Raw genomic sequence first — 15,728 nt, forward strand, 5'->3', positions numbered from 1 at the left:
GCAAATTCACTTCTCCTAATTTCTAGTCCATTTTGTTCTTCCAGGTATTTTCTAAATTGTAAGATATTAGCAACGAACATCAGTAGTGAGACATGAATTATGAGAGCATGCAAGCTCAGGGCTTGTGAACTTCTACCACCTGGTCTTCTTGGTTCCAGTTTCCCATGTGTAACTCTCTACTGTCCATGATATATGTTCCCTAAGTAAATCTCTTTAAACCTCATGTGTTTATATTCTTGGAAAAGCAATATCTTCTGTCATACTTTGAGAATCAGGTCCAAAATTTAGTTGAAGATGATGAACTGATTTCTGTCCTCCTTTGACCTTTGCCTATCATTGTTATCCCTATTTCTTGCATCTAGTTTTAGACCTATCAGCTATTCCACTCAACTGAAGGAAAATCTTTTTATGTACACACACACACACTCAGATTTTTCCAGGATATAACTAGTTGGTTATAAGGAAATATTAAAAGAGATTAAATTTCACTATATATTCAGAACTATCCTTTGGAAATATTAGCATTCCACACAGGCCTATTATTTTAAGATGAGGAATAAAATGCTCATGAGAAGTCTTACCTAAAATTGGAATGGAACATCCAAATTATTCTGCTCTAGATTATCATGAGAGTTCAATTTTGTGAAAATGATTAGATTCTGGATTTGCCACTATAAAGAGAAAGGACTAGGACTAAGAATGAAGAAATCTTCCAGGTTTCAAGTTCTTATACTTTCAGTCTTTACTCATAAAAACTATTGCTGCAAATAATATTCATGAGCAACCAAACAGCATTATAGTCTTTCATCTCAGAATTGTTTTTACAACATCTCATTAGTGATAGAAACAGCTTTACATAGCAAAATATTTTTTGAAGAGATATTATAACTGACATGAAGAATAAATTATTTATTAGTATTTTGATCCTGAATTTTTTTCATTTGAAAAGTTATTTCAAAGTCATTCAAGACCAATATAAAGGAATAGGGATAAATTAATTTTTGACACCCAAATTCCTTGTTGGTTTTCAAATGACTTCTCACTTACCTAGATATTGTGGGTTTCCTCATGCTGTGGACCTTGAATACTGATCTTCATTTAAAAATGTTAAAGGGATAACATTCTGAATTATAAATAACATAAACTCTGTGGGTATTTGAAATTGAAGAGAGTTGAGAAGTGTTGCTTTTAGAAAGAGCAAAGAGGACAAGTGAACAATTTAAAAATGGAATGAATGGAATTTTAAAATGCAAATGAGTGAATCATATTTTCCACAGAAGCCAGATGTCCACTTGCTTCTATGTTACAAATCAGGATAAAGGCTTATTTGTAAGACAAGGTTTACACCATAAAAACAAAATGATGTTTTTAGAAAAACAGTCTATTGATCCATCTGGTTTCAATGTCTATGTATGAAAAGAAAAAAAAAAAGATGGCATTTTGGTTAACTTCACCTCAATTATCAAGATCAGAGTTGTTAATCTTCCTTCAAAAGGTCAATGAATATGCACTATGTTGTACGCAAAATTTTCTTGAATGTGCTTCATAAGCATTTTCTGTGAATAGGAGCTACACTTTTTAAAAGGGTTGAATTTCCAAAAAGGTTAAGAAGCACTGCTCTTCGAGCCCAAACATCTACATTTTAAAACCATATTGCTTGTAACTTCCTTTAGATAATTAACAAAAGATGCAAGTATGATGTGTTAAGAAAGTCAAAATCCTGCAAATAAAATGTTTGCTTGAAGTAGTCCAATTTGGTAAGTGGATTAGAAATTAACCTCCTTGAGAAATGGGATGAAGAAGTAGAAATGACAAAAGCACTTAATCATAAATTATTACTGTAAATATAATCATTTATCCTCAGAAATGATAATATTAAAAGTCACACATGCCAGGCAAAAGAAATGTTAAAATTATATTAATACTTTAAATATTTTTGCATTTATTTGGCTGAGGGCTTGGGTATTTGTATTAACATGATCAGTTGTCCATATTTGATCCAGTTCACCAAGAAAATAAACAAACTGAGAATTGAGAAATTTACTGTTAACTATATAAAAACCATGTTGAGTCACTGAATTTAACAGTATCATATCACTTGAAAATTTGTGAATGGGAGGGGCATAAGAACAGAAATGTATGCATCCCACGGTCCTTAAAATCATCCAAAGTTGGCCAAAGTAAATACTACAGATCCCATTCCTTGTATTTTTATTTGAATGTTCTATTAGAAATTTCTACTTCAAATACCATCACCATTATTTCATTTCTCTGTTTTTTAAAAGGTCTACAGGGAACAGAGGGAATGGAGAATTATCAATTACCAAGAAAATGTAGGTTGAAGACAGCCAACACATTTCTCAGTAAGGCTCCTTCATACCCGGACCCATATAATCCACCAGGGACTGTTACCTGATCAAAATTAAGCCAATTTTCCAATTCCTTTCACTAAATTTAGTTCAACCTTTTGCTTTATATGAACAGAACTCGTCTAACAAAGTAAAAATTTTAAACAGGGGCGGGGGAGGCTAGATAACACAACATGAATAGTGTGCTATTTCTAAGATTTTTTTTTTTTTTTTTTTTGCGGGGGAGAGATGTTAGACCAATTCTTTTTTACCTTCTGTACTTACAAATTATCAGAATCAGAGAAATATAGTGCATTTAATACACGGCCATTCAGGGTAACATTTAATTTCTAAGGTTTCAAGGTAGTGATAGAAGCTACTTAAAAGAAGAAACCTTCATTTGACCTAATCTTTCACAGTGACTAGGGCAGGCATTTTAAACAGGGAACAGAAGCTTGGTAAATGTTTCTCTCAGTAGGGTTGTAATATTTACTCACACAATAAACAAGAACTAACATTAATTCTCTATTAGCCTTTGTTGGTAAGGAGACAATCTTATTTGGTCTGGAAATAAACTTGAAATCATTTCTTGATCCTATTATTTTCTGAAAATCACCAAGCCATGTCATATGACTTGGACTCTTAAGGCAGGAAATCATCTAAGGCCTTGCTTCTTAAGTGTGGTCTACAGACCTTACTTCTTAACAGTGCGGTCTACAGTGAGTTTGTTCAAAATGCAAATTCTCCCGCCCACCCCAGGCCTACTAAATCAATATCTTCAATTTAACAAGATCCCCAGGTAATTCATATGCAGATTAAATTTGAGAAGCACTGGTCTACATTAGTTGTTCTCAAAGTGTGATCCTCAACCAGTCGCACCAGCATCATCTGTGGGTTTGTAAAAAATGAAAATTCATCAGCCCAACCCCAGGCCTACTACAGTTTTTAAACTAGTTCTCCAGGTGGTTCTTATGCGCATTATACTTTGAGAATCACTGGCCTAGCTCATTACATTCTGATTTTGTTTCAAATACTTTCTATGTACCAACCTCTCCTGCTACCTGTTCCTTGTTCACACCTGCTAAAAAGAGAATCCTTCTAACACACTGTATAACGGAAAGTAAAAAAAAAAAAAAAAGTCTGTATATTTAGCTGTTCTTGGAAAGCTCTAGAATCCTCTCAAATATTTAAAACAATTTGAGTGTAGGTTTCCCTGTTTGGGTTTATTACACCAACATCACTCTTGTTATCTCAAAAGATATCATAAAATTCTCATAATAATCTTTATTCATGTTTACTTTTTCATATGTACACACACATACCACTCAAAAAATAGAGGTAATGAATGGGTAGAAAGTAGTCATGAAATTAATCACACATTTATATTTAGTAGTTACTGTCTTCTCCTTTCCTTCCTATGTAATAGAAAAGAAGACAAGAAAGAAAACCTAGTATCAAAACAAATTGGTGGTAGCAGGACTTCACAATAATGTATAGTTTTAAAGCCAAAAAAAAAAAAAAGAATGCTTTAAAGCCAAGGGTCTCCTGAACAGCACAAATTAACTCAGCCCTCCTGTGCAATCTTTGGTCTACTGGCAAGAAGTTCCATTTTCACCATCAATCTAGTTCAGTGTTCCCCTCCTCTAAGTAGTTTTCTTCTCTCTCTGAGGCAAAGTTAGGAGTGCCTCCTCTGACTTCCCAAGGGAGCACTGCCATGCATTTATCATATCCCTTGTTATACTGTGTTGTTAATTTTGGTTTATTGCTTCATTCATCAGACTACGAGTACTGTGAAGGTTTGGAACTTTGTCTTAGTGGTCTCTGAATAACTGATAGCAAGTACCGTCATGCCCTTTAGTCAATACTCAGTAAATATCTTTGAATGAACAAATGAGTATATGAAACTATTGTAGTAAATATATTCTTTAGAGCATAAGAGCTCAGACAACAATAGAAACTTCAGGTATCAGAAATAATCTAAACTAATCATGCATTCCTTCTTATACTACCAGTGTTTGAATCTTGTTTGCTTTGTACCCATGTAAGCCCTGAACAGTGAAATGACTTGCTCAAATTTATATGGCATCATACTGAAAAACCAGAGAAATATCGTCTTGGTTTTTCCATTGTCCAACATTGCCACTTGAAAGACCATGAATGAACCTACCAATTATGTGCTTTTGCACTTAAATAATTATGAAAATTATGTTACATTTCAACTGAACCATTGCCTTAGTTTTAGGGAAAAAAATGATTTTCATTCTGTGCCATCATTTTTAAGCTTAGAAGTTCCTACTATTTGATATAGATTTTCTCCTATCTGTTTTAGGGTATCTACAAAATTTTTCCAGATCTCATTTCATCTTAAAAGATGTCTTTCTTTTTCAGTACCTGTGCTTGAACCAGCTTAATGTTAAAGAAGTTGTGCACACACACACACCAAGGAGAGAGCAGACAACTTAACATTGCTTGGGAGGATTTCCTTTCCATGCTTTCATCCCAAACAAGAACATACAATGTTGGGTGACCTTCTGCTCCAGACTACTCAGGCTATTGTACAGTGGCTTCCTTTTCTTAGATGAAGCAAAGAATTCAGGCCTCAAATCTTTGAAGTGGAGCATCAGAAATTTACCATTTTGAAAATCCCAAAGATCTCTGGAGCCAGAGAATCACATCGTTAACAGTACCATGCTTTCACCCCCAAATTACCTTCCTCCACACTTCAGCTTTCCAAATAGATTTTAGTTGTAGAAGGCTATTCAAGTGTCATATTTGAAGAAATGTAGATAAATAGAGACACAGGAAAAAAATGCGGTCACAATAAAGAAAAGAATGTATATATGAACCGGTCCTTAAGAATATAATTATTCATTAATTTGACTATACATTTATTTGGTTTCTTAGTGAGAACCTTTGTACAATTCTCTTGTATAGGTAATAAAATCAGTTCGTGAAATACCATTCTTGGGAATGGGAAAATGTTGCAGAGCAAATATATTCAAAATATGCTCATGGAGCTAAAAGAAATGCAGTGTGTGTGTGTGTGTGTGTGTGTGTGTGCGCGCGCGCGCGCATGTGCGCGCGCGCTCCCGTGCACTGCAAACTAAATATGTGATTATGTGATTTGGAGATCTTGCAAGGGAAAATATATTATTTCTGTATGTCTTCCCCAACTGCATATACTACAAAATGACTGCATAGATGTCATGTCAAAGTCATAATAATTTCTTAACCATGTGGAGGGAGAGAAAAAAAGTGGATATTGAAAGATGTCGTAAACGTCAGTGCTAGAAAACATTGATTTATAGTAAATTCCCAGCAAAACAAGTCTGAAATAAACAGAGATTAATTTTAGAATTTAATTAGTTAAAATATCTAATTCATTCAGATCATGGCAAAGATAATTCCTAAAATAAGAGATCTAGAATATATAATCCTGTAAATCTTTGATTCCATGAAATGTGTTAAGATTATTCAGTTTCTTGCTCAAAATGAAACAATGGCACTATAACAGAGGAAAACAAGTTTCTGTAACATTGTGAATGACACTGCCACTGCCATATCTAACTTTTTTTTTTGCTGTAAATACAGATATTAACTTATTCTTGCTGGTTATAAAAATACCGTAAGAAGAAAAAATTGAAAACACCCAGTAGATAACTAAAGAGCTTTATGTGCTAAATTCAGTTCGGGTTTAATTTGTGAACAGAAATCTTTTAATGTGTATTTGGTTAAGGATATGTGATCTGGTCACAAACAATGAATGGCCTGGGAGGTAAGAAACAGCTGTGAGCCTTAGAATAAAACTTAGAGAATTTTAAGGTCTTAAATTTATCACTGTTTATGATTTTATACTACTACTATAATCTACTTTAATAACAGCACATGGTTTTCATTATTTTGTGAATTCTCAACCCCCTCCTCCAAAAAAATCAGATTTCAGAAGTTCTCACACAGTCAAAACCCTCCAACATGAAATGTATAATCAAAGACTAAGCTCAGAAACACATCTAAATTCAGTTCAAGTAAAATATCTCAAATGTTCTCACCTATCGAATCACCCTATGTATTATTCATCCCTATGTATTATTTCTGCCATAAAAATTATCAGTGTGCTTTCAGAAAGGTTTTTACTTTTACAAAATTATTGAGATGTCTATCTGAAAATCAATGGTAGGTTTGGTGACATAATTATTCTAATTCTCAAAAGCCAGGCATTCATAAATGTGGAGCTATGTCTTTTCCTGATGGTAAAGTTCAGGATCTGATAATTGGTACAATCAGAGAGAAATGGTTTCAAAGCTGCTGCAGCAGTATGCTTACCTAAATTGAAGCACAAGCTAGGTCCATGGCGAGAAGCACTCATTTACATGTAAAAACTGAGAAATTATATTGCCCAGTAATCAACTTGCCTAGGCAGTTGTTAATAGATGTGTCTCTGCTCCATGCACTAAAAAGCAGAGCCATGTAGGGTCTTACTTCTTCACCCTCCAAAGGATAAGTCACAAAACAAATCACAGAGAAGGGACTCAGAAAAACACAGGAGCCGTACCTTCAGCCCTCATAAGCTTATTATATGGTTGTGCAGTTATAAGAATTATATCAGTAAAGCCATGGAACAACTAAATAGACACTTCATTTTGGGGTAAGGAAATATACAGCCTATAATAAAAATACTTTTAGAGCTAATGTTAGTTTTCTGACTTCAAAGTTCATGAAAGAGATTACAAATAACATGCATTTTTTAACATGCACATTCTATAGCTCTTAAAAATATTATATAGAGTGTACAGTGTATTTATTCAGTTATTGCTTACAGCAGGATAAATATGTCTTTTTTTCTATATTTCTACTACTTATAACAAGAACCCTATGTAACCCCCCTTCACTATATTTGTATTATAAAAGATTTCGGAAGGATATCATAGCTATATTTACATATGTACAATTTGAGGTGCATGGGAAAAAGCAAGTAATCAAGAGCTTCAATTTGGTGTCTTAAGAATTGTCCTCTATTCTTATTATCCTGCGATTGTGTTCAGAGCTTGAGAGTTTAAAAGGGGGAAAAAAAAAAAAAACTCATACTAACGATCACCATTTTTCCTGTAATCAAGTTCATACTTCTTTTCATATTCTTTCACTGGATTGCTTTTCTCTGTTTATTGTTGTTGCTAAACAAGGTGAGAGTTTAGGCGACATTTTTCAATGATGATTTCTTTTGCAATAACAAAATCTTAAATGCAGTCTCTCTTTTCCTCCTGCTATGTGTTATCAAATTCATCTTTGTATGAGAGGCACAAACTAAAATGAGGAAATTGCCCGTAGTAGGTAGTACTCTTTTTCAGACACTAGGAAGTAAATTGTCAAAGAGTTACACAGGGTTTTAGCTGCGTGGTTCCCATTGACGTTAATGGGAGTTGCAAAGAAAACACCCCACGCAAAGCTTAGAAAAGAAGGGGTTAGTTTTCTTTATGGTCTCCACTGTATTTTGTACCCTCTAGCCTGGAACATTCTCTCTTCACATGCCTCTCTGTTCTCACCTTTCTTTGTACCTTACCCCTAAGAGGATATAAATCTTGGGCCTTCTCATTTAACCATGGGCAAACGCAGCTAGTCAACATAATCCACCCCTAACACCATTTCCAAGTCTCACAGTTAAACATCTCTTTCTTCAACCTCCACAACCACAAACCACCCTTTACTATCCAGTTTGTGTGGATAGCTAGAGGAAATATATGTTTAAGGAATATTGCTATAATATTAGCTGGATATTTTTGAAACTTGTACTGTATTTCAAACGATATCAAAATTGCCTAAATAATATTCTTTCCTACTTCTTAAACATGACTATTAGTGTTATCACTTTCACTATTATTTAACTTTTAGTAGTTCTAGTATTTCCTGGTTCCCATAGAGCACAAATATACAAGCCACTGGGAAATTCACCAGGCATTGCAAGGCAGTTATCATAGCCACTTAAGCAGCAGTTAAGTGTTTCACAGGACAACTAGTGAACAACATAATAGATACCATGATGTTAGATCCTGGCAGAATGGGTACAAGTTTCCATCATGTCTAGGGAATGAAGGACACCCTTGTCTGTGTAATGGAGACAGCAATACCACAATTGCCTGATGTCACTCTTATATAATACATCACAACACATACACACACACACACCCTATGGGACTGTTCTAATTCTCTAGTAAGTTTTGATTGTGGAGAGAGCCAAACTAGGCTAGCTTTGAGCTAGATTTTTATGAGTGTTTGGTTCTGTATAGAATGCACAAAAGGCCCAATCTTCGTGCCTACCACTTTTTTTCATTACTGTGGCATTAATTACAAAGTAAGATGCCAAGTAATTGGCAAGGGGAACACTACTTGCTTATTTATCAGATACCTTTATCCTATGCCCCTGGCTTCTCTCCTTTACTGCACTTTTATAATAGATTACCAGGGTAGCAATGTAAAGAGTAAAGGGTCTTTCCTTTGCACATTTATAACCCAACTTACCTTGAATTCTTTGTCCTATTTCAAATCATACCAGCAAGAAAGGATTTGCACTCAGCGACATATTAATCAACACGCCATATACAAACACATAAAGGCTAAAAGCAAAGAGTATGTTCCGCTAAAAGCAAATGGTTTACTACCAAAAATCTTGCCAGTTCATTCTTGCACCTATGGACTCATTATTTCTATGAAACACTGTGGGAGCATGCCATAAAATACCAGACCAATCAAGCAAACATCCTGAAATCTTCTCACTACACAGGGTACCTCAAAAACATACCAGCACATACTTTTCCCAATTTGTTGTCTTAATTGCCCCCAGTTATTATCAATTACTACTGTTCTATCTCTATGTTGATCATGACAAAAGATATGTTTTTCATAAAATAACACATTAGGACATAATAACGAGAACCTTGGTTCCCATCTTCCCTGTTGCCGAATAGCACGTCTCGTGCTGTACAGGCGCAGTTGGCTGTCCAAGGACCCTGATGCCAAATTGCGGAGGATATTCTTGTCGCAGTGACAAATTGCTTGCTGGTGGGCTGTGCAGAGTGTTGTTCTGGCAGCATCAGAGTTGTCTACGTGTCTGTCACTTGGTTAGGCTGCTTCAATGCTAGGTGATTTCACCCCCACCGACACCCCCTTTCCACTTCCCTCAATGCATTTTTCAGACTTACCTTTGCTTCCCAGTGAATGGGGGCTTTAACATTTACTTGACAATGAGCCTATGGAAATGCCTCCGGAGCTCTCCGTACAGGTATCTGAGGGTGAGAGAAGGATTTTTTTTTCACAGTGCCATACTTGTTTCCCATACAAACCTACAGGCTGCCATTACAGCCACCCACATCCCGGTTGGCAACGCACTTAGGCAGCGAGAGCCTTAATGAATCCAGACAAAACTGCACAGCATTCCTGACACACAGGAGAATCATGCATTTTAATGGTATTGCAGGGTAATTTATTTCTTTAGTCTGTAAAATGTTGAGGGTCAATGTTATTTGATAACATTTCAGCAAAGAGATTATTCTGCTTTTGATCTGATGCTTATTTTTAAAAATCTTTTTAGATTTCTTTTATAAGTTTCTAATATTAAGTCTATTTCTTCAGTGAGGATCTGCTTTAAAAAAAAAAAAAAGGCAGCAATGTAAACGAGTAGACAATATTCGGTAAACAAATTAGCTTGTAAACATACTGCAGGAAACCCCAACAGTGTCTGCTGACTACCTATGAAGGTATATAATTTAATGCCTCCAGATAATTTGTGGGTAAAGTCTAACCAGCTGACATTTTGAGATAAATAATAAATAATACTCCTATTTCATTACTGAGTTTATAATTAACTATAAACATAAAGGCATTTTAAAAACTATAACTACCGGAGATACAGTACTTAAGATTGTTTTGTGAAACTGAAAAGGATAATTTGATGAATACAAAAGATGTAGGAGGCCTTTTTTTATTCTATGGAATGACAGTAGATTTTTTTCCCATGAAACATATTCTGCAGCACTGGTGTATTATTTAAGACTCAAGGATGTATAAAAGAAGCTAATGGGTTTTTCACAAAGGATAATATACAGTGGAATAATTCTAAAAGGAAATGATCAGGCTTTTAATCTTGTGGGGGAAAAAATGTTTGTTTTTGCTCCTCTCATATATGAATGTATGTTAGTTTTATTGTTAAACTATAGCCTTGAATTTAGTAGACTTATAACATTCTTCTAAATATGTTAATGTAAAGATATTAGATCAGATAGATTTTCAAAGAAATAGATGGATGGATGGATAGACGGATATTCACTTACACTAATTAGAAGTAGTAATAATAAAGCTGTAAGTAGCAGAACTTGGAGAAAGACTAAAAGATATTTTAACAGTTTCTACTCTCAAGACACATAGGTAAAGATTTCAGCCCAAAGTGAGGTTTAGTTTGTTTCATGAGTGCTAATAGGACTTAAGTCAGCCCTCTGGACTACACGGGTATTTCCACACTAAACTTATCAAATTATCTTTCCCAGACATTTTTGTGTTTTGTTTTATTCTCCAAAACCTGGCAGCACAAATGTTCTAGCTTTCATCATTTAGGAGCATCCTGTGTGAGGCTATTGATCCTAAAATTGCAAGGGTTTTCTAAGAAGGCAGCTTGTTGGTTCTGCACTGTTGTCACTGAAGTGGTTAAAGCTTTGTTTGTTTGTTTTGTTCTGAATGGCTCTTAATGGATTAAGCTTTAGGCTTTCACCAAAGCAGTAACTGATTGTAAAAGTAGCAAGAAATAAACTAACCACAGGGTGCGTGCGTGTGTATGTGTATGTGCTGCCAGAGCAGAGCAGATTATGATCTTTAAATTCTAAAACTAAGCTAGTATAAATATATGTTAAATATTTCTCACTATATATCTTTAATAAATCTATCCACTGTAAATTGCCATAAATTATGTTAACTGATCCCTACAATAGCTTAACTCTATTTAATCAAGAATAATTGAATTAAACTATATAATGACCCACAGCTATTGAGATGGATAATATTAATTACAGTTGCAGGATCACATTTTACTACGAAATTAACATGCCATTGTGTTTTGATCCTAGAACTCCTTTTCATAATTTTACCAATAATATTCAAAATGGTGATCCCAAGTTACATAAACCTTTAAAACTACCACTGGGACTTTAAATATTATATGCACTTGTCTTCATAATATTATGCTGTGGTTCTGGACTCATATAATTAGGTTTCGGTTTGAGTGTGATATTGAGTAGAGCATTAATAACCTGACAAGTAAAGACCCACCCATGCTTGGAGAAACAGATGGAAATGCATGAACTTCTAAGACTATTTTCTACAGTGCCAGCTCCTCTCTAAGAGAAGGACCTTATTCAAGGTCTCATTACCAATGCAGGGTGAGTCCAGGTGCTGAATACTCAACTCAAAAAATGACATTACATTGTACAACTCTATTAACAGATGCAACGAACAAAACACTACACACTGTGTTCAAGTCATCCTCCAGCTCTCCAGGAATGGCATACAGGGCTTCTCTTGAGTACCCCCTAGCCGCTAGTAATAGAAGATTGATTCGCTCTGGTGGAGCTCTTGGATTTGCTGAAGAATTGATACTTTTTTCCAATAGGCAAATCATGAAAGTCTAGAAGAAATGGACTAAAATAAAATGGCCTCTACCTCAACTTCAAATAACCCAAGATTCATTGGTCAAAGTCTACAGACAGTCCTTCGGCAAATCTTCAACATGACTGTTCCAGAGAATTATAATACCGCATCTGGGCCTATCTGAATGTCATACTTGGAATACTGCATTTTGGAAGTATACCATATTAGAATTAGGATACTTTAAACATGGAATTAAAAGCCCTCAATTATACTTCTGGATTCTCTTGGACATGGATATTGTATTTCATACTTGTCCACATAAGTGCAGATGAACTGTTTGTTTTACTTCTTAGAATATAAGCTCAATTCACTAAATCTCATATATTTATGAGGTTCTTTAACAGAAAAAAAATCCTTCTCTTTCTCACAGATATCGTGCACAAAAGATCTGAAACCTTCAAGGAAGTTTCTAATTTCTGTCTCACACTTGTAATAAATGCAATCAACTGAACTGAAAGGGGGACTATATTAAAGGAAATGCATAGGCTTCAAAGTGAGAGTGCATTTATCGTATAGAGAGAATGATCGATTCTGCTATAATGCCCTGGCAGTCTTTGTAATTTTCAAAATTCCATTCAAAGTGCTGATATTCTGATGACAGAACTAACTGCCACTATAACTCCAGAGCCTAGCATTAAGAGAACGGATTTCAATGAGTGCAATAAAAAAGAAGGCAATTTTCCCCCTTGGCATGTAATATTCTAAAATTAAGGTGGGGAAAGTGTTACAAAACCTAGATGAATACTTAGTGACCGACTAATTTGCTAATTGTGTGACACCCAAAAAGCCAAATGTAGTTAATATTTATGTAAGAAAAGATGATACATTTATAAAAAGCAAGGCCACTGTGTCATAATCCTTTCCTGAGGCATTGTACCAAAATAATAAGGGCAGGGGGTTATAAAGGAGAAGAGTATTTCACCCTCTTTCTTTCCTTTTTAAAATTTGGTATGCCTCTAATTGACCTAATGCACATTTTTCATAACGCCTTGTCAAAAGCAAAACAAACAAGCTGTGTATACAGAGGCTCCAGGGGCCCTTTTGGTTGTGCCTATTTTTCTTACCTAATTTTCCAATATTCCCTCATTTCACTTTGTCCATTACTGTTTCATCTTCCCTACTCATACCACCCTGGTCCACGTTCTCTTGCACGAACCCTCAAGTCTCCTAGTCTTCTCTTGTCACTCCTTTGCCATAAAGGGAGAAGGAGGGGCACTGGGGCATGACATGGCCCATGACACACCCCTAATCTTCTTCCCTGTTTACACCACCACCTGCAAATGAGGAGGAAACTTTCCAGAGTTTGAATGAAAGCCTTTGGCCTCTGCTATAGACAGGGATGCACAATACGGAAACAGTGTTTGTTAACCAGGCTGAACCATTAAAAAGATCACACACGACAGGGTAGCTTTAGAAACTCTGAGGAATTTAGGCCATACCAAGTTAACTAAATGGGAAGCCAATAAATCAGGTGAACTTTCCTGACCACCTGCCCCTGCCAACATCCAAAAGCCCAACATTATATAGGATCTTTAAGAACTGGGCCATGAAGACTTTTTTTTTTTTTAGTTTCATGAGGATGAAAGAGAACTTGGCACATTCGCAATACTCCATCTGAGAGCAGAAACATGTTTGCATTTTGGAAAGAAAGCACAAAAACATCCAGGATTGATTGTTGATAAATTGATTTCAATAGTGTTTGGGTTTTAAATATTACATTAGAAAGATGAAGCACAATTTTGACGTATTAAAAAAAATGATTCCCCAGGTTTTCATTGCATTCTTACTCCGAATAGAAAGAGGAACACAATTGGAAACATGGAAGAATTAGGTTAAACACAAAGTATGTCCCAAATCTAATATACTGAGAGTTCCTCTTTACACAGTATAGCTCTTACAGAAGAGCTTGGGTAAATGTGAAAGGTTTATAAAATGTATCTGATTCAGGGATCATAAAAATGAGGTGCACCTGTAAGTAGCTTTAAAAAATACCCTTTGCAATAAGAACCTTCCTTTCACTAATGGGAACTATGAAATACTGTGGGGAAGGAATTTCAAAGAAGATATTTATTTGTGTGTTTACTGCAGGCTTTGCCTTCTCATTTTATCCTCAACACTTTGAATAAAAATGCTTACCTCCCTCCCTGGGGTTCTAAGGGCTTGCCCCTTTACATCTATGTATATTTAGAATAGTTGAAGTACTAGAAATATATTAGCATTTCCAAATATCTCAGCAGTAAGACTACTTCTTTGTATTTGTCAGCGTATGTGTGTGGATATACCACTTACTTAATGATTACAATCTACCATTATGTTTAATCGAGAGTACATTTTTCATGTATTAACTTTAATGGAAGGTACATTTTTATTATAATAATCCAGGATAGACAGGTAGACAAAAGAGAGATCATCTAAATGGATATAGATCTAAACATAGATACAGATATATTGATTGAAATTTAGTAGAAGTCAAGGGCATCAATTTTGGCATGAAATTATTTTCTGCCCTTAGGTGAATGTTTCCAGGCCTTATTTCCCTTTAGATAAACTGCATGTAATGATGGTCATCTATTTTTTTAAGTAATTATGAATCACAGATATCATGGTTCTTCATGGTTGAAAAGGGACTTAAACACCAACTTTCAGCATAAATGGATGGGCATAATTCCCTCAGGAAGCAGGAAATTGTCAAGAGATAGGAAATAAACATGCAATGGCAGTCCAGACCCTGGGTTCTGAATTCCTTCAGAAGAAATTTTCAGTCTCACTTGTATCTCTTTTGAGTACTTCCCTATTTCTGCCGTAGTTCCAGTGGTACCAGAGCATTGCTCGGCACCATAGATGCTCAGCAATATGGGTGCCGACTGACTCCCTGTTCTTCAAGGGGAAATCGTTTCTAACCTAGGTTATTATTTTTTCCTTGAAGAGCCACAATCTCTAACTCTCATCTTGGGAGACTCCAATTCATTCTGAAGTATAACATACACACACGTACGCAAATCATTTAAGCTCTAACTTCAAAAATAAATGCTGAGCCATCTCTCAATACCGCCCACCTACCCTACCCCATATACACTGCCCTCCCACTTTTTTCCAGAAGGAATGTGAGTGACGGAAAGAATAAGGAAAACATATTTTGAAATCAAACAAAAAAATGTATTACAGCCCCTTAAAATAAATCACTGTCATAGATGGCAATGAGATTAATGCAAATGAATGATGGCCGTGGTCAGAGGATTTCTTTCTGCTAGACAGTTTCGCACACACAAAAAATCAACTGGAGTTGGAGCATGGAGAGATTAACAGAGCACCGTATTTGAAGCATCTACTATGTGTCAGGCCCCAGACATAAATTATAATCAGGATAGAAAGTTGTACAAAGTCTGAGAGAAGTAGATTTTTTTGGTCTACATGTTCTATATAAATTGCTTTAATCCATTTAAAGTTAAGACATCTCCAATAATAGGATGTTAGGCATTTTGTACTATTTGACTTCGATAATGTACTTAGAAAAGAATGCCTGGCACATAGGAGAAACTTAAATATTTGTTGAATGAGTGAATGGCTATAAGTAGTTTTCAAAGGCGAAATAAATCCTCTGCCACTTCTAATGTATTTGGAAAGACATCAGTAAATGGCTATCGTAAGGAAGATTGCAGATGCTAGTTAAGATAATCTGTGTAGTAGTTTATT

At 35.3% G+C, this 15,728-nt stretch overlaps 1 long non-coding RNA gene across 1 annotated transcript in view; it reads right to left on the reverse strand.

Moving 5' to 3' along the window:
• LOC132360570 (uncharacterized) overlaps positions 1-15,728 on the reverse strand; it is a 128,224-nt gene that overhangs the window by 102,443 nt on the left and 10,053 nt on the right. Inside the window, exon 2 of the long non-coding RNA XR_009501127.1 lies at positions 9,542-9,625. This is a non-coding gene — a long non-coding RNA (uncharacterized LOC132360570). The remainder of the gene's footprint in view (positions 1-9,541; positions 9,626-15,728) is intronic.

This window comes from Balaenoptera ricei, chromosome 2 (assembly GCF_028023285.1).
Source record: "Balaenoptera ricei isolate mBalRic1 chromosome 2, mBalRic1.hap2, whole genome shotgun sequence".
In the NCBI taxonomy this organism is placed as follows: Eukaryota; Metazoa; Chordata; class Mammalia; order Artiodactyla; family Balaenopteridae; genus Balaenoptera; species Balaenoptera ricei.